Here is a 26,108-nt window from a genome sequence, read left to right on the forward strand (position 1 = left end):
GTTGTTGCACTTCGTTCTTAGGGTTTTGATCTGGTAATTATGTATAATACGTAGCTGTAGTTAGTCTTCTGGAAGCCTCATTTGTAGCATATCTCAGCTAATTTGTAGCATTTCACCTGAAATGTTGGGATAATCATGGATTTGCTATTTTTGAAGAAATCATCTTGATTGATCAGCCTATTGTGACCACAATATAATGTCTTGCTTATTTAAGAGTATATTGACACACATTAGATAGCAGACGAACCAGAAATGTCTTGCTTATTTAAGAGTACTGTGTGTAATCATCGCTCATCATTCAAGCTAGCAAACTGAAAACAGCCGGCAATGCTCAGAGCTAGTCGGCTCCTTCACTTTTAGCAAACTGATTGTTCACTTATGTTGTCCAAGGACAGCTAGCTCCAAGATGGTTAATCTGTCGATCGATATGGTGCCAAATGTTGAGATGCAAAATTCTGAAGGTTGTGTGATATGCTTTGTAATCAGGCAGTGACAAGCTGATGACATTGAATAAAAACTATTTCGTACACCTGGTGCCTATCCCCAATGTTTTGTAGGAATATATGACACCTTCCATCGTGGATGCTTAGTTTCATAGTGGCTGCAGGATTATTATGTAAGCTACTAGAAAGTTAGCCATTTTAGTGCAAACCTGGAGCATCTCCTAGAGTGAAATTAGGTTAAGCATTGGGGCACTCCAGAGTTCAGACTATTTGCCTGTATCATTTTTGTTAACTGATTAAACTGTAACACATGAAGTTATTGATTATCCAAAATGTTAACTGATTATTTGCCTATATCATTTTTGTTAACTGATTATTTTTTGTCTTCTGATTATCCAAAATGTTCTGTAGCTGTACACTCGTTCTGTAGCATTTTGCAGGCTGTCTATGTTTCTGCTTAGTTTCATGAAATAGTGTAGCATTTTGATGATAAATTAAAACATTCCTTTTTGCATATGTGCTTTAGATGCCTGACAAAAATATAGACTTGGTTAATACAAGCATGGAGCAAATGAGAGAGATGCGTAGGAACAAGAGAAAAAGAGTGGTTGCTTTATTTGTTTCTGCTATCATGAGCATGATTGTGCACTGGTATCAACGTAAGAGACCTAGACATATCGTTGATCCGGATGAAGTGGTTGAGAGAGATGTAGCTACACGCAAACAAATGCTAAGAAATCTGTACCAAGGATCAAATGTCTATTGCTATGATAGTTTGCGCCTAACTAAGAGATCATTTTATGACCTATGTGCCATCTTACGTGAGAGATGTGGTATGTGTGATAATAAGAATGTGTCAGTAGAAGAAAAGGTAGCAGTAATGCTTGTAGTGGGTCATGGCACTAAGATGAGGATGATTTGTAGCTCATATGGATGGTCACTTGAGATAATCTGCCGTCACTTCAATGAGGTGCTGAGAGGTATTCTATAATTATGCCATGAATTTATCAAGCTTCCTGATCCATCAACTGTACAACCTGAGGATTCCAAGTGGAAGTGGTTTGAAGATTGCCTTGGAGCATTAGATGGTACACACATTGACATTTTTGTGCCTTTGGCTGACCAAGGGAGGTATAGGAATAGGAAGCAACAGATTACCACCAATGTTTTGGGGGTTTGTGATCGTCACATGAAATTTGTTTACATCTTAGCGGAATGGGAAGGATCAGCTTCAGATTCACGTGTGCTACGTGATGCAATGTCTCGGGAGGATGCATTTGTTATTCCAAGTGAGAAATACTATCTAGTAGATGCCGGATACACCAATGGACCGGGATTTCTTGCTCCGTATCGATCCACTCGCTACCACTTGAATGAGTGGGCTGCTCAAGGGCATAACCCATCCACTGCCAAAGAACTATTCAATTTGCACCATTCAACTGCTAGAAATATGATAGAGAGAACATTTAGGCTATTGAAGATGAGGTGGGCTATACTAAGAAGCAACTCATATTTTGACTTACAAAATTAGGTATTCCGTAGTTAGTAACCTAGCTTGAAATTCACCTCTGAATGACCCTAGCTAGCATGTAATTCATTTCTACTAAATTCTTGCAGATTAGGATCATTAATGCTTGCTGCATATTGCACAACTTTGTAATTGATAGACAGAGAGATATGAATGACTTACTTATACACCAAGTTGATCAAGTAATATCTTTTGAACCTCATGAAGTTCAAAGTGAAGTGGGTATGATTACCAATGTTCAATCATCAAATGAATGGAGCAATTTTAGGGATACCAAAGCTAACCAAATGTTTGCTGATTACCAAGCAAGACGTAGTCAATGTATGATAAATTCTATCATCAATGCATGCTCAAACTTATGATATTTGGTTTTGCTCCTCAATATTTTTACTAATAACCTTTTGTGAACTTTTTTCTTGTAGGATATGGAGAAGGGCAAGAAGTCAGGCTCGGGCAGGGGTTACATTTCTTGGAATGACGACATGGACAAGGCTCTTCTTAACACATTTGTGGAGTACTATAACAAGGGTGTCTGGATAACTAGCTGGTTATGTCAACTGAAAGTAGCTTATTGATACTAATAGCACATCTGCAGGATGGATAGACATGTGTTAACCATTTGTTTTTTTAGAAAAACAAAGAAGCTTCTGGGTATAGGCACAAGACTGTCTTGTGCTGGGACTCAATTAGCTTGGTATTTGGCAAAGACCATGCTACCGGTGAAGCGGCAAGGACTGCAGCTGATTTGTCAGATATGTCAGATATGTTTGATTACTTGTGATGTTTGATTGCAAGTAATCAGGTGATGTTCCAAGTAATCGATCAGAAGTATATCATCTGACATGTTGCAAGTAACTAGAGGTGATGTTTGAATTGTATGCTGGTAGCATGTTGTTCCGTTTGAATTTCTAATCAATCAAATAATATTTGGAATCTAATTCTAGAAATTAGTTTCTTTGTACATCCAAACAAGAAAATTGAAATTAATCTGATTGTATGTAATTTAATTTCCATTGAATCTAATTGCTAGATTGAGATTCCTAGAATGAGATTCAATTCCGACGAAACAAACGGGCCCAATAAAATTTGGCAACTTCTGTATAGAGCACTCACTTAAATCCAAGACACGGAGGTACTTTGCAGAACTAAATACATCCTCATGAAGCCTAATTTTGCCACAAACTGTAACTGGCAGGTACTAATCAAAAGAAGATGATGCACCTTGGAGCACAGTTTTCTCACTTTTTAGAAAACGCAGTGCCCGTACCTTGGTAGGATATAGCGTGAATGACTTAAATGACTTGGTACAGTGTCATTGAGTAATATATTGCCTTGTTTGCTAGCATCTAGAATCTCATCAACCATAACTGATCTTGCTAATAAGTCATGCACCAGATCGTGCATGGTGAACATTGTAACAACCTCGTGATGCACTCCAATGGCTTGCAACGAAGGATTTTGCAGAATCAGCTCTTGCAACATAGAGTACGCAGCTACAACTCCTAGGGGTGAAACAAGAGTCAGAAAAAGAGAAACTTTAGAGTGCTCGAAAAAATGAGAGCCGTCCATCCGGTGAAATTGAACGGTGGAAACAAAGGAAGTATCATGAAGTACCTAAAAAGAAGTACCAGAAATAATGAGATATTACTATGATGCCCTTTTTAATATGTGTAAATCTATTTAATTCTTTTTTTAAGAAGGATAAGAAAGGAAAGTACCTGCAAGTACCACTGGTACTTTAAAAGCATTGTAACAAAGCTCTTGTTACAATGCTTTTAAAGTACCAGTAGCTTTGTTATAATGCTTTTAAAGTACCAGTGGTACTTGCAGGCACTTTCCTTTCTTATTCTTCTTTCCAGAAAGAATTAAATAGATTTACACATAATAAAAAGGACATCATAGTAATTTCTCACTATTTTTGGTACTTGGTCCCACCAAATTGGTACTTCTCTTTAGGTACTTTATGGTACTTCCTATGTTTCCACCATTCGATTTTGCCGCATGGACGGCTATCATTTTTTTCAAGCACTCTAAAGAGAAAAAGTTTCTCTTGTAACAAAGCTCATTAATTGTACATGGATATGAAGAAATCAAAAGGGATAAATTTGTTAAATTACAAATAGAGAGGGAATATTGCATAAGCTTTTTTCTGGTTCTCGAGGAGGTACCATACATGGTACCGCACAAAACACATTGCTACATATACCTTCCTAATGTTATAGTACTATACCACTAATAAATAGAAACTATGAAGTGTACATCCTTGTGTTATCTTGAGAATGACCTAAAGAATCTCATAATGCAGAGAACAAATAACTGGATTATGATATGTGTTATGTGGCGAAAGGTTTTGGTTGTATAAAATTCTTACCCACAGTATTATTTAACACGAGTAGTTTTACATTCTGCTAATGCAATTTTCCATACTTATCACTCAAAAAAAACACTGATGGTCAAAGATGTATATTTGCTTGAAACACTGTTGGATAAAATTTGGAAGCTACAACTTAGGTAGAAATGTTATGCACGTGAGTTTTCCAAAAAAGAAGTTCAAGGATAATAATAAAAATTGTTGATGTGCAGAGGCCGGTATGCAATTTACTCACCAAATGATGTGACTTTGTATACTGAAGGAAGGACATCGCCATAAGATGACTTACATAATTCTCACCATGCTGCCATGTGGAGAATGTACTTGGGGTTGGGGGCTCAACAAAACCAAGAGAAATCCATTGGTAAATAAGATCATCTTTGACTCTCTTGTAACCTTTGGGAAATGTTGCGCAATAGGCAAAGCATAATTTCAAATAAGGATGCATGTTGTTGTAGCTTAACATCAAGGATGCAATCACATTTGAGCTGGATTTGTCCCAGAAATAGTTATTTTTCACTGATTCCCATTCATCAAACGTCCTGGATTCCAACATGTAGCCTAACGTTTGAGCTGCTAAAGCCAAATCCTCCACATTTTAATGCAATCTCCATTCCTACCGTCTCCAACTGATCTTTGTAAGGTCTAGCTTCAAAGTTAACCTTTTGTTTTATTATAGTCCAGCACATGTCATTAGTGAACAATGGAATCTTGTACGGTTCAACGGTACAAATTTTATCTGCGATATGTTTGTCACGGGTGGTTACAAAGACAATCACCTTACTACCATTGCCAACATTTAGCATGGCCTTCAAGCTGTATAACTTTGATGGCTTACTCTCCAACAGGTCATCCAAAACGATATAAATCTTCTTGTTAGCAAGTGCGTCTCCTCTAGGCGATCTTTTACTGTCTGTACTGAAAGTATCTCGCTCTTTATTTTTGATACTTCTGATATTATGAAGTTGCCAATTTGTTTCAAGTCAGACATCGTCTGGGGCACATAAATCCACACTTGAGAAAAGTCTTGGAACATGGCTTCACTGGAAATCAGTTTTGCCAAGGTTGTCTTGCCTATGCCTCCGATGCCATATATAGGAAGTATTAATTGTGAGTGGTATATCCTTCTGGTTGATGGCGTGGAGCAGACAAGACAATAACTTACTTGTCGTCATCCCCCATCCCTACGATGTAAGGTTCCACGCCTCCACCAATTGTTCTCGTTTATCAGGAAGTTGCTGGCGATTGGGGCTAGATTCTTGCTTGAATCCGTAATCATGACGTTGATCCGCAATGTTCTTCTTAGCCATGCTAAACTTGGTAAGTTTGCGGAAATGGAAGATCTTAGATAACAGCTGCAAGAATTTCACGGAGGCGTTGGCATATTCCATTATTCTAGGTAAGATTGGTAAAGCTAGGCACTTTGGGGAGTAGATATACTGGACAGTGAAGAGGAAAATTATGGTGGTGGATACAGGCGATACGCACCTTGGGTGTACGAGCTAGGGTTAGAAGTAGTTCTGGCTTCGTAGACATCAATCATGTTGGTGATGCCCTCCGCGGCGTCCCTAAGCCTCTTGAGCCACAGCTGCACAGTCGCTTCCTCATTGAAGCACCGCCTCTCGGCATCGTGCAGCACAGCCTCGATGGACTCCAGCGTGTCCTTCATCTTCTGCAGATCCTTGTTGAAGTTCCACCGCAGCTTGATCTCCCCTCCGATGGCCGCACTCAGCCTCCCGGTTGCCTCCTTGATGACAACGGAGGCGAGCATCAGCCCGCCGGCGACAGCCATGGCTGGCCGACCTCGACTACCACTCCTCACTGGTCGGTCGGGCCATTGAAGGATGTGAGAATGGTTGGGACTTGGGAGGGGGAATGTGTGTGCCCAAAACGACACCTACTACCTTGGTTACAGCCTTTTGGTGCTGCAGCACTCTTTGGGGACGCAAATACGAAAAGGCTCAGATCTCGAGGACGCGCAACTTTGTGAAAGTAGCCACCGTGAAGTGCTCGGTGATCTTCCGGGAAGGAGTCACCGCACTTTTTTTTTTTGAATGTTAAGAGTCACCGCACTTTGCCATACATCCATACTGGCCTCAGCTCACTACTGAGAATGGACCTTTCGTCCACTGCATTAGTACAGATTGGAATTGGACCCGATACTAATGTGAGCATTAGCATTAGTACCAAGTCTAACGGCTAGTTCCCCAGACCCGCCCCGTGACCCCCTTTAGTACCGGGTGGAAGCTCCACCCGGTACTAAAGAGGCCACGGGTACCTTTAATTCACGTCTCTCCTCTCCTCCTTCTCTCTTCTCTCTTCTCTCTCACGGGTACCTTATCTCTTTCTCTCACGCAGGAGGCGGCGGGGGCCGCGGGAGCGGCGGCGGGAAGGCAGGAGGCGGCGGGGGTGGCGGCGGGAGGGCGGGCGGGGGCAGCGGGGGCTGCAGGAGGCCGGGGGCAACGGGGGCTAGCGGGGGTGGGGGCCACGGGAGGGCGGGGGCAGCGAGCGGGATTTCATTTTTTTATTTTTAATAGCGCTTTAGTACCAGTTATTTCAACCGGTACTAAAGACCCCTCTTTAGTATCGAACTAGCCCTGCTGTTGTGCAACCGGTGGTCTACTCCCCCGAGCTGAACGGTGGCATCAGGCAGGGTTGGTGGATGAGCGCGTTGTTGAGGAATGGATGGTCGTAGGCAGTGATGAGCTTGAGGCCGAGTGCCATGGGAGACGGTGCAGTACACTGGTGGAGTTCCACGCCGGGTGGAGAGGCCGTTCCACCTAGTTCCCGCCTTGGAAGCTTCTTCCGAGCCCGCCAGCACAGTGGCTTCTGTGATGGCGGGTGCTCCCTCACCGACCCAAGAAAGCTTTGTGCTGGTGGGTGCCAATCACACCTGCCAGCACGCTAAATTGTCTGTGCCAGCATAAATTAAATTTGGCGTAGTGGAATTGGCTACAGTGTCCGATGCGGCTACGCCTGCATTGGTGAGGCGGCGGTGGCCAGGCCTCGGCAAGCCCCTGTCCAATCACCAGTGTAGGTTCCAGCGCCGCAACAAGGACGAGCGATGTGGCGGCCGGGGCTGCGGAGCCGACGGCGGCGAGGAAGGCCAGCACGGGCAGGTGGGGCCGTCGGTCGGCAGCGAGAGAGAGGAGAGGAAATGAGACAAACGGAGGTAGGAGAAGGGGTAAAAATGAAAAGAAAATGCTTTGGTCACTGACAGCCCTCCTACTATTTGTTATGACATTTTGGTCGGGGAACCGCCCGTTTCCAACCAAATGTGAGATTTGAACATGGGGATGCTGGATGCGAGAAGCTGGGTTAGGGTCGCTTCTCGCTTCCCTGCGATGCATGTTTGGGAGTCGCCGTTCCAAACATGGTCAATGCCTTATTTGTTTGAGTTTCTTGATAGCTTCGTAGCGTGAAAAATCAGAAGCTTAAACAAACAACAAACTTCCCGTGCAGCTTCCAAAAAGTCAGAAGCTCGGAAAAGCTGAGTTTGTATGGAAAGCTGAAAAGCTCAGTTTTTTGAGCTTTTTGTAGCTTTTTGAGCCTAGAAAACTAAACACATCTTCCAAAAGTTAGTGTTGGCTTTTCATTAAAAAACAGCAATAGCTTTCAAACAAGTTCAAAAGCTGCAGCTCAAACACCCGTTCTTCCTCGCATCAAATAAATTTCAGAGGTAAGAATTTATATGTACATTCCTCAAAAAAATTATAAATAGTAGCTAGAAAACCCATACTAACCTTCTCCCATAAGCTGGTCCCTACGTACGTGCCTATGATGCATTTAGAGCAACTTCAAAAGTACTTCAAAAAATTCTTCCTCAAAAACTATATATTGGGGTTCTTTCAAAAAATTTTACCCCTAAAAACATATCCACCCATAGTATATCACTAATAACTAGATCCCAATATTTCAAAACAGGTCACGACTACTAGGGTGTGGCGGGATCCACCGCCGGGGGCCGCCGCAAGCACTTCGTCCGCGGCCACGCCACCGTCGTCAACGCGACCTTGTTCGACAGCTGCTGCTTCTCCTCCACATCGACTCCATTGCCGCAACACCAGTGGTGTGCGCGGCGGGCTCAGCTCCACCACACGCCGCCGCCGCCTCACACCCTTCGTCTGCGGTCGAGCCTCCGCCGCCACCATAGCCTGCGCTGCTGCGAACACGCCTTTGTTTGACGGCCAGTCCAGCTCTTCTTTCCCCTTCTTGCCAGCACGGGCAGGGGGGGGGGGGGGGGGAGCTTTGCCGACCGCTCCCGGCGGCGGTGCATCTCAACGCGGTTGTGCTAATCGAAGTGCAGCTCCGGGGAGAAGGCGGGGCTGCATGCCGGCAGGAGCACCGGAACCATGCAGCCACTTCTGTACTGCACGACACACGCGTTGCAGAGCGTGCTGCGCCCTTTGGGCCCCCCGAGCCGCTGAAGCGTCTTGTCCATCCCGAATTGCTGGCCTGGCGCTGCAGCTGGAGCCAGCGGTGCGGCGGGATTCAAGCCGCGCTATCCATCGGGACCGCTGCACGTCCTTGGTACGCGGCTGCACAACTGCCCACGCCATCGTCACCACCGCCGGGGACGTGTCCTTGGTCGACGGCCACTCCAACTCCTTCTCCCTGGCTCGGCCGCCGTGCCACCACCGCCGGAGCCCGAGGAGGAGGCGGCGGGCTCCACGCGATCGCCGGCCAATCCAGTGCCTTCCGGGGCCGCCGCGTGCCCTCCGTCTGTGGCCACGCCGCCGCCGCCATCATTTGCGCCGCCAAGAATTCGCCTTTATTCGACGACACTCCAGCTTTTCATTCCCCTTCTCCTCGCCTTTGCCGGTGGCGGTGAGAGAGGCTCCGGCCACCGCCTCCCTGCGGCGCCGCATCTCGATGACGTGGCTGTGTCGGTTGGAGTGTGCCAAAGCCAAGAAGGAGAGTACCAAGAAGAAGAGAGGGACGAATCAGGTGGGCATGCTAGGTGATTGGGGATGGACCGGACCCGTATATATGCGGAGGACAGATGTGTTTTTAGCGTCCGTTCATTTTTATGGGAAAGATTGGAAGCTATTGGAGGTAAATTTTATTTATTTATTCCTGGTTTTAGGATAATATTAAAAGAGTTTTCGGAGTCACTTACGCAAAGCCAAAACCTGTCGTTACCAGCAGAGGCGTGAACGGCGCCGGACCGGCCGCCGCGGCGCGGAGGCGTGAAGCGCGCCACGCTTTCAACCGCTCCTCCACTCCACTTGCTCCAAGTCAAAGAACGCCACGAAATTAACCAGAGGCCCTGGCGTAACTTGGCGAACCCCTATAACAACCTGCTACAAAAAATAAACAAATAAATGCATCAGTTTGCATGCCGCAACCACGAGCCCAGCCACCAAACTCCCGTGCCACCCACGACGCCGCCGTCAACTACATATACCATACCCTTCCTACACCTTGCATCGCAGCACGAGCAGCCGCTTATTGTCATCGATGGCATTGCTCGCGGCTTCTCCTGCCATGGAGGCGGTCCCGAGGAACGAGGCGTCGTCCGCCCCGGTGCTCGTCACCGCACACCGCACCGGCGATCGCAAGGCCGCCGTGACGGTGAGCAACAGCTCTGTCACCGTCGCGCCGAGGGCGGCGGCTGGCGCCGGCGCTGATCATCACCGACGTGCACGCGGCGGCCGCGTGCCGGCCCTGACGAGCCCGCTGCCGCGCGGGTCCTGCTCCTGCAAGGTGGAGGCGAGCGCGCACGGTCCCGGGGAGGGTGGGGACGACAGCGGCGGAGGAGCAGCCGTCCTGATGTTGGCTCGCCGGAACGGGGCGGCGTCGCGTCGTCTGATGCCATGCCTCGTGTCATGCGTCGTGTAAGCGTACGGCGTTTATATATGCGTTCCGACTTGTGCACGTACAAGCGTATTTGGGATCTTGATTGGGGAAGAGATACCTCAACGATAACGTGCACCTTCTTCGTGAATTAATGGAACTAGTCCATCAACCGTGCTCCCTCTCATTTACTATAATACTATTATCTTGAGCTACCTCTTATTTGTTAAATATTGGAACACAATACTTGTATAAATATATATTTATTATCTTTGTCTAGTTAGTAATTACTCTATAATATTTTTATCCATGTTTATAATCTTTAACTTTTTACTTTGCATCGCAGATATGCGCTTGAATCTATTTAATGTACCATAAGTTTGAGCTATAATTTTAACGTAGAAATCTATATTCTTATTACTTCCACTATATCTTTATAGATGGTGATACACATCATGCGTATATACCTTAATTATTATGTGATATACTAAAAGAAATATACGATTTAGAACCGTACATTGATTTATATTTTTAATGAAGGTGATTTGGATTTAAATGTAGGGTTACCTCACGTTATTGTTTATAAATGACATGCGGGTAATTAATATAGATGCAAATTTAAGTACTTTAAGTTATTTTTTAAGTATTAGCGGTGGGCAATATAGTTGCAAATATAGGGATTATTTTAAATAATGTTAATAATGGTATAAGTGGGTAATTTTGATGAAGATTAGGGGGTTACCTCATGTTAGTTTTTATAATGACATACGTGGGTAATATAGATGCAAATTTAAGGGGTTACTTTAAGTTATTTTTTTAAGTATTAGAGGTTGGTAATTTAGTTGCAAATATATGGGCTATTTTAAATATTGTTAATAATAGCATAAGTGGGTAATTTTTACGGGGTTACTTTAGTTTATTTTATATAATGGTAGAGGTGGGTAATTTAGACAGATCTAGAAGGTTATTTTAGGCTATTTTTACAATGATATAGGTGGGTAATTTTTTAGAAAACATAATAGATCTAATGGTAATGATGATTTGAGTCTACTGATCGATGACCATATATTTTTCTTTTTTTGAGAATTTTTAGGATTTCTCTCTTTTTCTAGAGTGTCCATCTAGAATCCTAAGTGACTTCACCTAAAAGCTTCAAAAGAAGCCTCCAACATGTAATACCCTAAAAACACCATCACCCAAAAGCTAGCAAAAGGGCCTCGGCACATTTTCCAATAAAAAAATATAATTTTGCCTACATGAAGCTCAGTGTTTCAAAATTATGTTCTTAGCTTTTGACTTTTGACCACAAGCTTAAAGGAGGAACCTTTTAGGTAGCGTTTTCGATGAAGAGCGAGATAGGATATGCAGTGGTTCCATCCCTAATTTCTGGTATGGTTCCGTACTCTATGATTGGTGGGACGGAGTAGTTTTGTTCTTTGTTTGATTGAAATTTGGAGGGATTGGGATGGAATGGGTATTGATCGGTTAACCATTGTTAGTGAGGTAAGAATCTAACTCCTCACCCCTTCCATTTTCTCACCTCTACTGCACTACCCCTATCGACCCGCAGCCTGCTCTCGAGGCTCGCCTATCCGCGATGCCGCTATCCAATCGCCCCGCCGCCCATGTTGCTCCACGCGACACTGCTTGGCTGCCCGCCACTGAGGTGCCTACAACCGCCGCCACTGCCGTCGTCGCCGAGCTCCATCCTCTCATTCCGCTTAAGCTCCTCCCTCCTCCACCACTCAAGCTCCGTCATCCCACGTAGCACAAGCTTTGTCCGGCCACCAAGGGATCGATCCGTCCCACCCATGCTTCATCCCACCGTCAAGCGCTCAATTAGTGCAGCCCAAGCTCTGTGCCGCTACTACTGAGCGCTTGATTCACGCTACCCAAGGCTCGATTCACCCCTTTCCAGCGCCCCGACTACATCATCTTGCGTCATTGAAGTGGGACGATTTGGTCTGCTCATTTTGTGAGATCGAGCCGTCCTGAATCTAGAAAAAATAATTGCTTGTTAGAATAGTTTTATCATTAGGCTTGGTACGCTTGTTCGAATAGTTCCATCATTAGGCTTCCGTACCAAATACGTGATAGGACGGCTCCATCTAGATCAGCTCCAAAATCAAATGCCTCCTAAGCAAGGGTGTTCAAAAAATTAGCTCAATAATTAGTTTTGGGTTTAAAGATGAAAAAACAGTGCTCCAACCGATGTAACTAAAACTGAAGCTAAACCGATGAAAATATTGGCCTCTTATCCGCGCTACCAATCCACCAAGCGCCGCCGTTTCTTCCGCTTCGCGCGCTTGATTTCTCCTGCCTCGTTTCTTGCTAGCAATAGTTTTCTTGTGCGGGATGCGCCCTCATGGAGTCGAGAAACTGCGGCCAGGGCGATTCGTCGCCTCTCCTCCCGCGGTGCGGCTCCCCTCCAATCCGACGACGGCACCAGCTCGTTCGCTTGGCTGCTGCGTTCGGCTGGCTGGCTGGCTGCTGCGGCAGACAGCTGCTGCGTACTGCAGCTGCTGCGGCAGAGAGCCGAGCAGCAGCAGCCAGCTGCAAAGCAGGCAACCGAACGAGGCGGTACACGCAGCAGGTCTGCTGGTGACTGCGCACTCGCGCCCCGGGCCAAGCCACGTGCAGTGTCGGAATAATTGGGCAGGTCCAATTATTTAATTAATCAAATAAATCCTAAGGCCTATTAGTGGTGGAAGTTTAAAAAAAGAATAAAACCATCTTGGAAGTTGGAGGATCTCTAACCAACTTATATGGTGAAGCTGTGCTGCACCTGTTCAGAAATTGATAGAGGGATAGCAGGATGCCACACGCGTGCGCTTGCTCGCCTCGGCGACGTGATGTGTGGGCTGACTAGTAACTGATGATTCAAATGACCAGTAATTGACGACTGCTAATAGCTGGCAGTTACCAGAAACTGACATTTTAATTGCTGCATTAACCTGGGCATCCAAAGGTCTCCTGCTGCCTATAAGAGAGGGGCTGCCTCTCATTCTTTCGTGCGCGAAAACATTTACCACCAGACCTTTTGTCCACTGCTGTGCTGCACTTTTGTCATCTCCGTTCTGACCATTTGTGTGCACGGACTATTGGGATACGAGGTAGGCTACGTTAGCGCAAAATAAAATTTTTTCTACCGCGTAAACCAGGAATAACTGCTGTTAAAGATCACGGGATTACCACTCGACGCAAAGGTGTGGAAGTTGTAGATACGCGTCGGGGCAGCGAAGTCGATCACACGTCGACGCAGTGTAGTCGAACACGTCGACGTCGAGTAGCTCCTCAGCAACTCGTCCACGTATAGCGACTCCCTCCTCGTGCCGCGGCTCGTCAGGCTCGTCCTTGGCTCATCAGGTTCCTCGTACGAGCTCTCGTGCGGCGGCTCGTCCAAGTGCTGCAGATGCAACACCTCCAAGGTATCCACACGTGCGGGAAGTAAGCGTCGCAAGTCGAACTGCTAGGTCCGCAAGTTGCAACAAGGCGAGGACGTGGGAGGCACGGCTACTGCTGGTGCGAAAGGGATTCAACCCTAGGGTGCCCCACCCCTCAATATATATAGGGGTTCCTAATGGGCCTCTGGGTCCGAGACCCATTAGTATTCCTAAACTTGGTCCAATTCAGATCACATCCGAATTGGGCTTCCAGCCCTTTAAGTGTGTGACCCTATAGGTTCATATACGTATAGACATGGCCCGAGTAGTCCTACTCGACCAATAGTTAGTAGCGGCCTCTAGCAAGACATACTAACTCCTATACGCACACGAAGATCATATCAGACGAACCATCACAACATCACGTACATGCTATTCCCTTTGCCTCACGATATTCAGTATAGCTCCAAGCCGATGACTCTTTCTCGATGCTGTAATTTGGAATCCCTTTCTAGGTTAACTCTTAACCTCACGTAGCATGGCCATGCATTTCCGGATCCGATCACTCGAGGGGCCCAAAGATATCTCTCTCAAATAGAGAGGGGCAAATTCCATCTTGACTGACCATGCCTCACAGCATGCTTCCTAACAAACCTGAAAGTTACCTTTATAGCTACCCAATTATGGTGTACGTTTGATAGCCCCTAAGTAAGTCGATCCACATCTTGAGTACATGCGACAGTCTCAGGTCTAAGGACAAAGTGTACACGTTGTGTAAAGAGAGAACTATGTAACTCGTGTTGGGTCAGTCCTAGCACATGTCTCTACATGTGCCCACATTATTAGTTTTACATCTCCATGTCCATGACTTGTGAAACATAGTCATCAACTAATACATGTCCTAGTCTAATATTCATGTGTGTCATCACATGAACTCCGACTAGGGACAACTTTTAGAATAACCATACAAGTAAAGATTTTCACACAATTCACATAATTGCAAATCAATTCATGTAGCCTTTAATGGATATTCAAGGAACACAATATAAAACATGGATACAATGGAATATCATCATCTCTATGATTGCCTCTAGGGCATACCTCCAACACGGACTTCGCCAGAAGAGCAGGCCTTCGAAGCTGCGCTCTTCATCAGAGACTCTGCACCCGAGGAGTAGAAGGGCGATCAAGTTTTTGGGGAGCGTGTCTGCGTGACTGCTCACTGTTCGTCTATGTCTACTTCCCGATGATGCATCTGCACTGCCTTAGCTCTACACTGCATCAACTCTCGAACGGCTACATCGAACAGGCTCGACTACCAATGTTGGGTAACAGAGCATTTGGTTCCTATGAAACTGGCCCCGCCTCTAGGTATTTCCTTTTGAACTTTCTCGTTCAATTCTTATGCTTCATAGTACCTATTGTATGTTTTATGTTCATAGCAAATACAATGGATCATGTTCCTGGTTACACTATCTTAACTGTCATGTTTTATTCTATATTTCAGATTAAAATGAACCGTAAAATGCCTCTGATTCCAACAATCCAAAAACTTGATAGGGCTTTTTCGGTAGTTGGCTTTGCTGCGCAATTGAAACCGAATGTATTTGATGGAACGAATTACAAGACAGACTCGAGTTGTGGCTCACGGCTATGAACGTGTGGTTCATTACCTAGGAGCATTCTATGGGACCGCACACCTCCATGGAGGATAGTGTGTACATGTTTGCTGATAATTTGTTCAAAGGGGCTATGATCAGTGTTCTGGCTGAGAACTTGATCCATTCATACATGCAGCTTCGCTTTGGCAAAGTAGTGTGGGATGCACTCCAGGCAAACTTTGAAGTATCCGATGCAGGGAGCGAGTTGTACATCATGGAGCAGTTCTATGACCACAAGATGGTCGATGACCATTCTGTAGTTGAACAGGCTCATGAGTTACATGCTTTTGCAAAGGATCTTGTCAATGTCAAGTGTGAGCTGCCGGATAAATTTGTGGCCAGTGGCATCATTGCCAAATTGCCTCCTTCATGGAGGAACTTTGCTACTACTCTGAAACACAAGAGATAGGAGTTCAATGTAGCCAGTCTTATCGGCACTCTTGATGTTGAAGAAAAGGTGAGAGAAAAGGATTTACGTGCGCGTGGCAATGAGGGAGGTTCTAGCGCCCATATGGTGCAGAAAAGGAACTTCCAATCCCACAAGAATAAGGGCAAAGAGAAAGTTAAGCACAAGTCTACTCAGACTACCAATTTTAAGAAAAAGAAGAAAAACAAGGGAAAGTGCTTTGTGTGTGGGGGTTCTGACCATTAGGCCAAGGACTGCAAGGATCGCAAGGATAGGCAGCAGCACGGTCAGAAGAAGTCTGCTAATGTTGTTATTAGCGATGCTGAGAAGGGAACATCAAGGTATGGTAATCATGATTTTGTTCTTTCAGTTTTTCATTTACCAAATTAGTGGATTGACACCAGAGCTAATAGACATGTGTGTGCTGATATTTCTTTGTTTTCTTCTTATAAGGTCACAAGGACTGGATCCGTGTTGATGGGGAACAACTCAGGTGCTGCTGTTCATGGTGTTGGTACAGTCGATCTGAAGTTTACTTCGGGAAAGACGGTGCGACTGAAGAACGTGCAGCATGTCCCCTCAATAAATAAAAATCTTGTTAGCGGATCTCTTCTTTGTAAGGATGGTTTTAAGTTGGTGTTTGAATCGAACAAGTGTGTTATTTCTAAGTTTGGCTCCTTTGTTGGTAAAGGATATGACTGTGATGGTTTGTTTCGTTTATCATTATCGGACTCTTGTAATAAAGTTGTGAATCATGTGTGTGATGACGATGAGTCAAATGTTTGGCATTCACGACTTTGTCATGTTGATTTCGGTTGTATGTTGCGGCTAGCTAGTATGAGTTTAATTCCAAAATTCACTTTCGTCAAAAATTCTAAGTGTCGAGTGTGTGTGTGCAATCTAAGCAACCCCGCAAGCCTCACAAGACTGCTGAGGCAAGGAATTTGGCACCTTTAGAATTAATTCATTCGGACTTGAGCGAAATGAACGGTGTGTTGACTAAAGGTGGAAAGAGATATTTCATGACTTTGATAGATGATTCTATTAGATACTGCTATGTATATTTGCTTTAATCAAAAGATGAGGCATTTAATTTTTTCAAGATCTATATGGCCGAAGTTGAAAATCAACTTGAGAGGAAGATAAAACGCGTTCGATCAGATCGAGGTGGAGAGTATTTTTCAAAAGAGTTCAATTTGTTTTGTGAGAAACATGACATTATTCGTGAAAGAACACCACCTTATTCTCCTGAGTCAAATTGAGTGGCTGAAAGGAAGAACCGTACTCTAACTGAGATGGTTAACACCATGTTAGACACAGCTGGACTTTCTTGGGAATGGTGGGGTGAAGCCATGTTGGCTGCTTGTCATACTCTTAATAGAGTTCCTATGAAAAACAAAGAGAAAACTCCATTCGAGGAATGGGAAAACAAAATATTAACACTCTCATACTTGTGAACTTGGGGTTGCTTGGTAAAGGTTAATGTACCATTTGCTAAGAAGCGCAAGCTCGAACCAAAAATGGTTGATTGTGTCTTTCTAGGCTATGCTTTTCATAGTATCAGATATAGATTCTTGATAATTAAATCTGGAGTACTGGATATGCATGTTGGTACAATCATGGAGTCCAAAGATGCCACATTCTTTGAGAACATTTTTCCTATGAAATAAACATCTAGCAACTCTAGTTATGAATCTGTTAATTCCCCTGAACGTAACGATACAGTAGTACACTTTGAACAACCACTTGAGGAGAATCATGAGAAGGATTATAATGAAGGGACTCGAAAGAGTAAAAGACAAAGGACTACAAAGTCTTTTGGTGATGACTTCATTGTGTACCTTGTAGATGACACTCGAAAAACTATTGCTGAGGCTTATGGATCTCCTGATGCTGACTCTTGGAAGGAAGCAATCAAAAGTGAGATGGATTCGATAATGTCAAATGGAACTTGGAAGGTTGTTGATCGTCCATATGGGTGCAAACCTGTAGGATGCAAGTGGGTGTTTAAGAAAAAGCTTAGGCCTGATGGTGCTATTGAAAAATACAAGGCGAGACTTGTGGCTAAGGGTTACACCCAGAAAGAAGGCGAAGATTACATTGATACTTACTCACCAGTTACCAGATTGACCACGATTCGAGTACTACTATCCTTGGCTACCTCACAAGGTCTTCTCATCCATCAGATGGATGTTAAGATAGCTTTCCTTAATGGAGAGTTGGATGAGGAAGTCTATATGGATCAACCTGATGGTTATGTAGTAGAGGGTCATGAAGGAAAAGTGTGCAAGTTATTAAAAATCTTTGTATGGCCTGAAACAAGCTCCTAAGCAATGGCATGAGAAGTTTGACAGGACCCTCACGTCAGCTGGCTTTGTTGTGAACCAAGCCGACAAGTGTGTACTACCATTTTGGTGGGGAAGAAGGTGTGATCTTGTGTTTGTATGTTGATGACATATTGATTTTTGGTACTAATCTAAATGTGATTGAGGAAGTTAAAAGATTTTTGTCTCAAAGTTTTGAGATGAAAGATATCGGAGTGGTTGATGTAATTTTGAACAAAAAACTACTGAGAGAAGGCAATGGTGGGGTTACACTTGTGTAATCCCATCATGTGGAGAAGATCTTGAGTCGCTTTGGTTATACTGACTGCAAGTCTGCTCCCACGCCTTACGATTCCAGTGTGATATTGCGGAAAAATCGTAGAATCGCAAGGGATCAATTGAGATATTCTCAAATTATTGGTTCGCTGATGTATCTAGCTAGCGCTACAAGGCCTGACATCTCATTTGTTGTGAGCAAACTCAACAGATTTGTCTCAAATCCTGGAGATGATCACTAGCATGCTCTTGAGAGAGTAATGCGCTATTTAATAGGCACAACAAATTATGGAATTGACTATGATGGGTACCCTAGGGTACTGGAAGGGTATAGTGACTCAAACTGGATATTAGATGCTGATGAGATAACAGCCACAAGTAGATATGTGTCCACACTTGGAGGTGGTGCTGTTTCTTAGAAGTCTTGCAAGCAGACCATCTTAACGAGGTCAACAATGGAAGTAGAACTCACAATGCTGGATACCGCCACAGTTGTGGCTGAATGGCTTCGAGATCTCTTGTCGGATTTGTCGGTGGTTGAGAAACCAATACCGGCTATTCTAATGAACCGTGACAATCAAACAGTGATTGCCAAGATGAACAGTTCCAAGGATAATATGAAGTCATCAAGACATGTGAAGAGGCGGTTGAAGTCTGTCAAAAAAATGAGAAACTCCGAAGTGATAGCACTGGACTATGTCCAAACAGCTAAAAATCTAGCAGATCAATTCACTAAAGGTCTTTCACGAAATGTGTTAGACGAGGCATCGAGGAAGATGGGAACGAGACCCACATGAGAGTTAAGTCATAGTGGTAACCTATTCTATTTGATCGGAGATCCCGTGAACTAGAGTGGTGAAACAAGCTATTTGACTAAATGAGAAGGAGAGTACTATTGTACTAACCCACTCCGTTGGAGATGCATTATCTCCTAAATTTGCATGGCAGGTTGGTAAACACTTTAATGTGATTCGAGTGGCTTAGGTAAAGATATTAACCTGCAGAAACATCTTGTGAGTAACAAACCTATATAAGTTTGACTGCTAGTCATAGTCTATAAGATTGGGTAATCTCTAAAGACTCGAGAAAGGCCAAGAAGTATGACTTATATGCTTCAACCAGAGGAGGTGCATTTTGCAGCCTAGTATCGGTAAAGGACATAAGTAAAACTTGTATGCACAAAACTGACAATTTAAGGCATACTCCATTGTTTAGTTGTGGACAAATGTAGCTTATGTTCTAGGTGGATGTTCAACCGTCTCCATTGAAACACTAGTATATCCAACAACAGTGGAACAAATTTCCAAATGAGCCTTGGAATTTGGTCGGGATTGTTAGAATAATTGGGCAGGCCCAATTGTTTAATTAATCAAATAAATCCCAAGGCCCATTAGTGGTGGTAGTTACAAAAAGAATAAAACCAACTTGGAAGTTGAGAGGGTCTCTAACCAACTTATTTGGTGAAGCTGTGCTGCACCTGTTGAGAAGTTGATAGAGGGATAGCAGGATGCCACACGTCCGCGCGCTCGCTCGCATCGCCTTGCCTCGTCGAGCCGGGCCGTGCCGAGGCGCAGCACGGCGACGTGATGTGTGGGCTTGGCTTGGTCAAGTTTTGCAGTTTTTTGTCATAGTTGATGACTAGTAACTGAACACTCATTGAATGACTAGTACTAACGATTCAAATGACTGATAACTGACTACTGCTAATGGCTGGCAGTTACCAGAAACTGACATTTTAATTGCTGTATTAACCTGGGCATCCAAAGATCTTCTGCTGCCTATAAGAGAGGGGCTGCCTCTCATTCTTTCGTGTGCGAAAACATTTACCACCAGACCTTTTGTCCACTGCTGTGCTGCGCTTTTGTCATCTTGGTTTCGGCGATCTGTGTGCACGGACTTCACCGGAAGAGCAGGCCTCCGAAGCTGCGCTCTTCATCAGAGAGTCTGCACCCGAGGAGTAGAAGGGCGATCAAGTTTTTGGGAAGTGCGTCTGCGCGACTGCTCATTGTTCGTCTACAACTACTTCCCGGTGACGCATCTGCACTGCCTCAGCTCTACACTGCGTCAACTCTCGAATAGCTACATCGAACAGGCTCGACTACCAATGTCGGGTAACGACGCATTCGGTTCCTCCAGAACTGGCCCCGTCTCTGGGTATTTGCTTTTAAACTTTCTTGTTCAATTCTTTCAATTCTTATTCTTCATAGTACCTACTGTATGCTTTATGTTCATTGCAAATACAATGGATCATGTTTCTGTTTACACTATCATAACTATCATGTTTTATTCTATATTTCGGATTAAAATGCATAAAATGTCTCTGATTCCAACACGCAGCGTGCCTTTGCCGCTTGGCCGCTTCCTCTTGCCCGCATCAACAGCACTAGACGAAGTCCTTTTTATTTTTCTTTTGGCTTGGAGTCCTTCACTGGAGATCTAGTCCGGCCCGGCGTCATTTTTTTTTCCATAGGCACTTGATCAAGGAAAATGGTTCTTTTTTTGACTGAGTTCAGTGAGGTTTGTTCACTGGAGATCTAGTCGCTTTGTTGGTCAGGACTCAGGAGTTTCCCCCGGAAAAAAAATCACCAGTTAGACTGCAAGTAGTAGTTGACATGCCAGGAATTTGATTTTTTAAGATTAAATATTGAGATCTGTTGGAGAATATGCTTTTTTTCTTGCTCCCAAAAATTATTGGGAGGTTCAAAAATCATCTTTTTAGGACTCTTTTGTTTGGGCATTCTTCGGATAATTTACCTCAACCAAACGGCATATCCAAAGCTGTGGCTTCCTTTAATTTTCTATTTTCCTTTTCAGTGTTTACAGCCCTGTTTGTTTGAGCTTTCTAGCAGCTTCTCAACGTGAAAAGCCAGAAGCTCAAACAAATAACGAATTTCTCGTGTAACTTCTGAAAAGCTAGAAATCAAGAAAAGATCAGTTTATATGAAAAACTGGAAAGATCAGTTTTATGAGCTTTTTTAGCTTTTTGAGCTCAGAAAGCTCAACACATCTTTTAAAAGTAAAACTAGTGTTGGCTTATCAGGAAAAAACCCGCAACAATTTTTCAGAAAAAGTTCAAAAGCTGCAGCTCAAACGAACAGAACCTGCAGCATCCTTTCAGTCCAAATCCACAACCTTTTATCTCCACATTTTGGAAATTTTTGGTGGTCCAAGCGATCAGGCGGCACCGTACTTGTGGCTGTGGATAGCAAAGGTTTCCCCACGTTAAAGCTCGCGTGACGTGACCACGCCGTTATACTGAGCATTGATTCCTCCCTCTTCATCGTGGCCATGGCTACGTGTGCTCCACCACTTGGCACCACAGAAAGGGTGCGAAGAAAAGAAAGGCAAACCATTTTTCCCCGCGCCCAAATCGAGAGCGTGCTGAGGTAAACAGGAGCGCACCGCGAGAGAGAGTGTGGCGTGGCTCGGCGCCGGAGGATTCATCAAGTTCGCCACCAAGAATTCGTGGGAGCTGTGGAAAGGACTGAGCTTTCGCCGCCGATTCCGTCACCGGCGGCTGCGTCGGCAAGTGAGTTCAGAGCTCCATTTTCCTTAACCCCCCCCACACACCAAAAAAAAGTTAGCTCCCTCTGTTGCTACTATCTCGTTTCTGTTTTCTTTGGGGGTCACATCGTCGGTGCCGGCTGGGGAGACTTGCGCTGCCGTCGGCGGGTCAATTAGGGAGGGAGAGGGCCGGACAGGCCCTTCTTCTCTTCGCTATTCCCCCCTCCCCAATTGTTAGGCGGTTAGATTTTTTGGAGGTTTATTTAATGGTGCATGGCTAAGCAGTAAGCACCTGTTTGCAATTTTATTCTAGTATATCTTGCTTGAAATTTACTGTTTCCTGATTACGCCGTACTTAGTATACCTGATGTTGGTGATTTCCAATTAGTTGCATATATCTAGCTATCAAAATTGTTGTTTGGCAAGGCAGCAGCACAGCAGAATGAAGAAATCTGCATCCGCATAGGGGAAAATTTGTCTGTAATAAACTGGTACATATTAGAATTGGAATACAGTCCGTGGAAGCCAAGAGAGCTTTCCTAATTCGTGCTCAGTTGTCATTTCTAAACTGTGAACCTGAACAACCTAATGTTCAAAATGTTGATTGCAGCTGGTATTCAAAAACAAAATTACCCCAGAAACAGATTGACTGATTCGTTTTCTTTTCCAGTTTACTTTTGGAATGTATAGTGCTGTAATGATGCTCCATAGGTAGGGTCCATAATATTAAAGTTTGCTGATGCAATTTGCCATCTCGTCCATATATCAGCACTTGAGGCTCAAGCATGGAGCTCTGCACAGCATGTATCTGGACTTCAGCACAGTGGTCTCATACATTAACTCCTAACAGACGAGCATCATACCATGGTTTTGCGAGGTCAATCTCCTTGGTGCCCCAAAGGAGAAGGCGATCGACCCTCTATGTCACGAATGCTGCGTCAACTAGTGCTCCAGTCTCATCTCAAAACATAACCCAACTTCCACGCATCAAAAGTATATCCAGCGACAAACCCAGCAGTGCACTGGAGCAACTTGATATCGAACGTGGCGTTTGTATCCCATTCCGGAGGTACACTCCAGATATGGTACCGAAATCTTCATGCTTTTCTGTTCTTCAGGTTCTAGCCAACAGGCCTGATATTATTCGAGAGGATTATATGAATGAACTCTGCATCTTGCAAGATGATGTTCCTCCGGTCCCTAACCACGTATATGGTTACAGCAGATTCTAGTTCTTCAAGATTATAAATATTAGAGTTTGTGCAGATGAACCAGGGTGATCAATAAAGTTCTGGTTGCTGCTGAATATTTGATAGGTAGCTTTTGCCATAATTGAGGAGGAACTTGGACAGCCTCTAGAGAGATTGTTCAGCAAAATTTCATCAGGGACAATAGCAGCTGCTAGTTTGGGCCAAGTTTACCGTGCTACACTTAGAGAAACTGGCGAGGATGTTGCTATCAAGGTTCCTATATTCACTCTGTTTCTGTTATCAGTTTAGTTTTTTTATTACCTTTACTATTCTTCTTCTAACTAAACACATTGTTTTCTCTAATTTTGGTCCTTAGAAAAGCACAAGTATAATACTCTTGTGTCTTTGTACACCTCATGTCTTGAACCAAATACTTAAATGTGCTCCGGAACCATACTTATATCTTTGATTTCTGTCATTGAAATTGCAGGTTCAGAGACCAGGGATTGAACCAATAATATACCGAGATCTTTTCCTCCTCCGCACTTTGGCTTCATTTTTGAATGGGATTTGTCTTCAGAAATTAGGGTGTAATGCAGAGCTTATTGTTGATGAATTTGGTGAAAAACTTTTGGAAGAACTTGATTACACACTCGTAAGCATTTTCATAGCCTTTAACTGTCATTGTCAATTTAGCGAATTAGCTATTACAGCTGTCATGTTGCTAATATAAAGTGCATTGATTCTGTATCAACAACTTCCTTTTCTTTCTTTTTGATAAGTTTATAGAAGGCTAATGCTTTTAGTTCCCTTTTGCAACATATTAGGAAGCTACAAATATAGAGAATTTCTTAGAAAATTTGAAGGATGATCCAACTGTCAAGATACCTCGAGTGTATAAGCAGCTTTCAGGTTCTCGTGTTCCGGTGATGGAGTGGATAGATGGAATTAGATGTACGGACCCACAGGTTTGACCGTCTCTATTGTCGTTTGTTTATTTCAACTATGTAATAGTTCATGGTGAATGTTTTGCAGCAGCAATTCCAAATTCGTTCATGCAGGCTATAAAGGAAGCTAGAATTGATGTGGAAGGCTTTCTCACAGTCGGAGTGAGTGCTGCCTTGCGCCAGTTGCTTGAATTTGATCTTTTCCATGGAGATCCACATCCTGGAAACATTTTTGCAATGCGCGATGGTCATATTTCTTATGTCGACTTTGGCAATGTGGCCGTCCTCAGCCAGGTCTGTTTAATGCTCTTTTCTAGGTTAGAATTCTTTGCATTTAAAGTTTGTTACATTGTTGTTGCTGTTTCTTTTTGTCTGTCTATATATACATAGCCTACCTTGTATATGATAATGCTGCGTCAAAATATCTTTTTATTAAAAGGTTTCCTTCTCTGTTGTGAACTCATGATTGCACTGTCTTGCATTTGCACGTTATCAAAGGAAACAAAAAGTGGTTAATATGTTGTTTTTAATTGTTTGTTCTATGTGCAGCAAAATAAACAAACCCTAACAGATGTTGTTGTTCATGCTGTTAATGAAGGCTATGCTGAAATGGCAAATGACTTCACTAGGCTAGGTTTTCTTGCTAGTGGAACAGATGTAGCCCCAATTATTCCAGCTCTGGAAGCCATTTGGCAAAACTCAGTTGGAAAAGGCTTGGCAGACTTCAATTTCCGGAGTGTGACTGGTATGTTGATATGCTTAGCATTGTATTGACTGCCGATAAATGGAAGCTTGTTTGTTTCCTTTTCTTACTGTACACGAATCGTTGATTTCTCAAATCTCAAAGTGTTGTCAGTTTATTTGTTTGTCACTTGGTCATATGAGTTGTCAGTATTATCTTTTAATGCATTTCTGCATGGTTGCTCATTCATGCTTACTAAATGTTTTTTTCTTCCATTAATGTCAAGTGCTTAGTCTAAGTGTGTAGCATGCTTTATGTTCAGATATCTTAAAAAATATCTGAGGGAAGATATACTTAATTTTCTAATTAAAAAAAATCAAAATCTTAGGGAAGTTCAATCAGCTCGTGTACAACTACCCAATCCGCATTCCAGAAAGGTTTTCTTTGGTTATCCGTTCGTTGTTGACATAAGAAGGAATTTGCTTTACCCTAAAGCCTGATTTTAAGTTTCTTGAGAGGTATGTCATGTGCCACCTTTGAACTCTCATGAAAACATCAATTTACATCTGTGTTTACTTACATCCTTTTCTCCATGTTTCTTCATATTTAGGTTGCATATCTATATGTTGCAAAGCGTCTGTTGACAGATCCAAACCCTGCTCTGAGGGAACGCCTGATTCAGGTAACTTGTTTAGACAGTATTGACATTAATGCAACGAATATGTGAACCAATTTGTCAAATTAAGCATTGGTAAAGGAAATGTCATGAAACTTCTGCTGTGAAAAGGAAAAGTTGCGTAGATTCAGATACATGTTCAAGTGCACTATTATGCATCTAATTCTGAGATTCTACAATTCTTTATACCATTTTTAGTTTTTAGCACCATTTCCTCAACTTTTTTTCTTTGCAGGTATTATTCAAAGATGGGGCATTCCAGTGGAAACGACTAGAAAACCTTATAGTTCTTGCCAAGGAGAATGTGTCTAAGATGAGCAGCAATCCTGCACTGAAAAAGAATAGTTCGTGAGTATTAGAACCACTGCCTTGCCATCCTGCATATGTTTGTTCGACCTAGAAGTTTTCTGATCCTGCGAACTATCACAGGCAAGCTATGAGAGGTCGTCAACTGGAGAGCAAACTTGATCTCAGTGAAACAATTAAAGACGGAGCACGGATGTTCCTTATCGATGCTGGGATCAGGAGACAACTCATACTAGCTTTCACCGAAGACTCCAAGTTGCATGTAGAAGAGGTACTATAGATAGATTGTTCGATCATCCTGCAAATTGTTGGTGTCCGTATAAAATAATATATTTGCATAGTGCTCAATGGATGAATGCAACTCATTTCTTCTTCTCGCAGCTTGTTGATGTGTAAAGACTGGTCGAAGATCAAATAGATATGCCTTCACTAGCCCGTAAGGTTCTCCAAGGTATGTCAATCAAATTCTGTTTACTTGATCATGTCAATATGGGAACATTTCTCCTTGCTAGAAATATAATGTACTATTTACATTTTTGTGTAGATTTGCCATCTGTTGCGCCTGACTTCATGCTTTCTTGGAGTGATTCTATCCTGTCGGATCGCCAATACTAA

At 43.6% G+C, this 26,108-nt stretch overlaps 2 pseudogenes; one reads left to right on the plus strand and one right to left on the minus strand.

Moving 5' to 3' along the window:
- Positions 1 to 3,574: 3,574 nt before the first annotated feature.
- LOC101785218 lies at positions 3,575 to 6,134 on the minus strand (annotated as a pseudogene).
- A 9,091-nt stretch (positions 6,135 to 15,225) lies between these two features.
- Positions 15,226 to 26,108, plus strand: LOC101785623 (annotated as a pseudogene).

This window comes from Setaria italica, chromosome VIII, assembly GCF_000263155.2.
Source record: "Setaria italica strain Yugu1 chromosome VIII, Setaria_italica_v2.0, whole genome shotgun sequence".
Taxonomy (NCBI): domain Eukaryota; kingdom Viridiplantae; phylum Streptophyta; class Magnoliopsida; order Poales; family Poaceae; genus Setaria; species Setaria italica.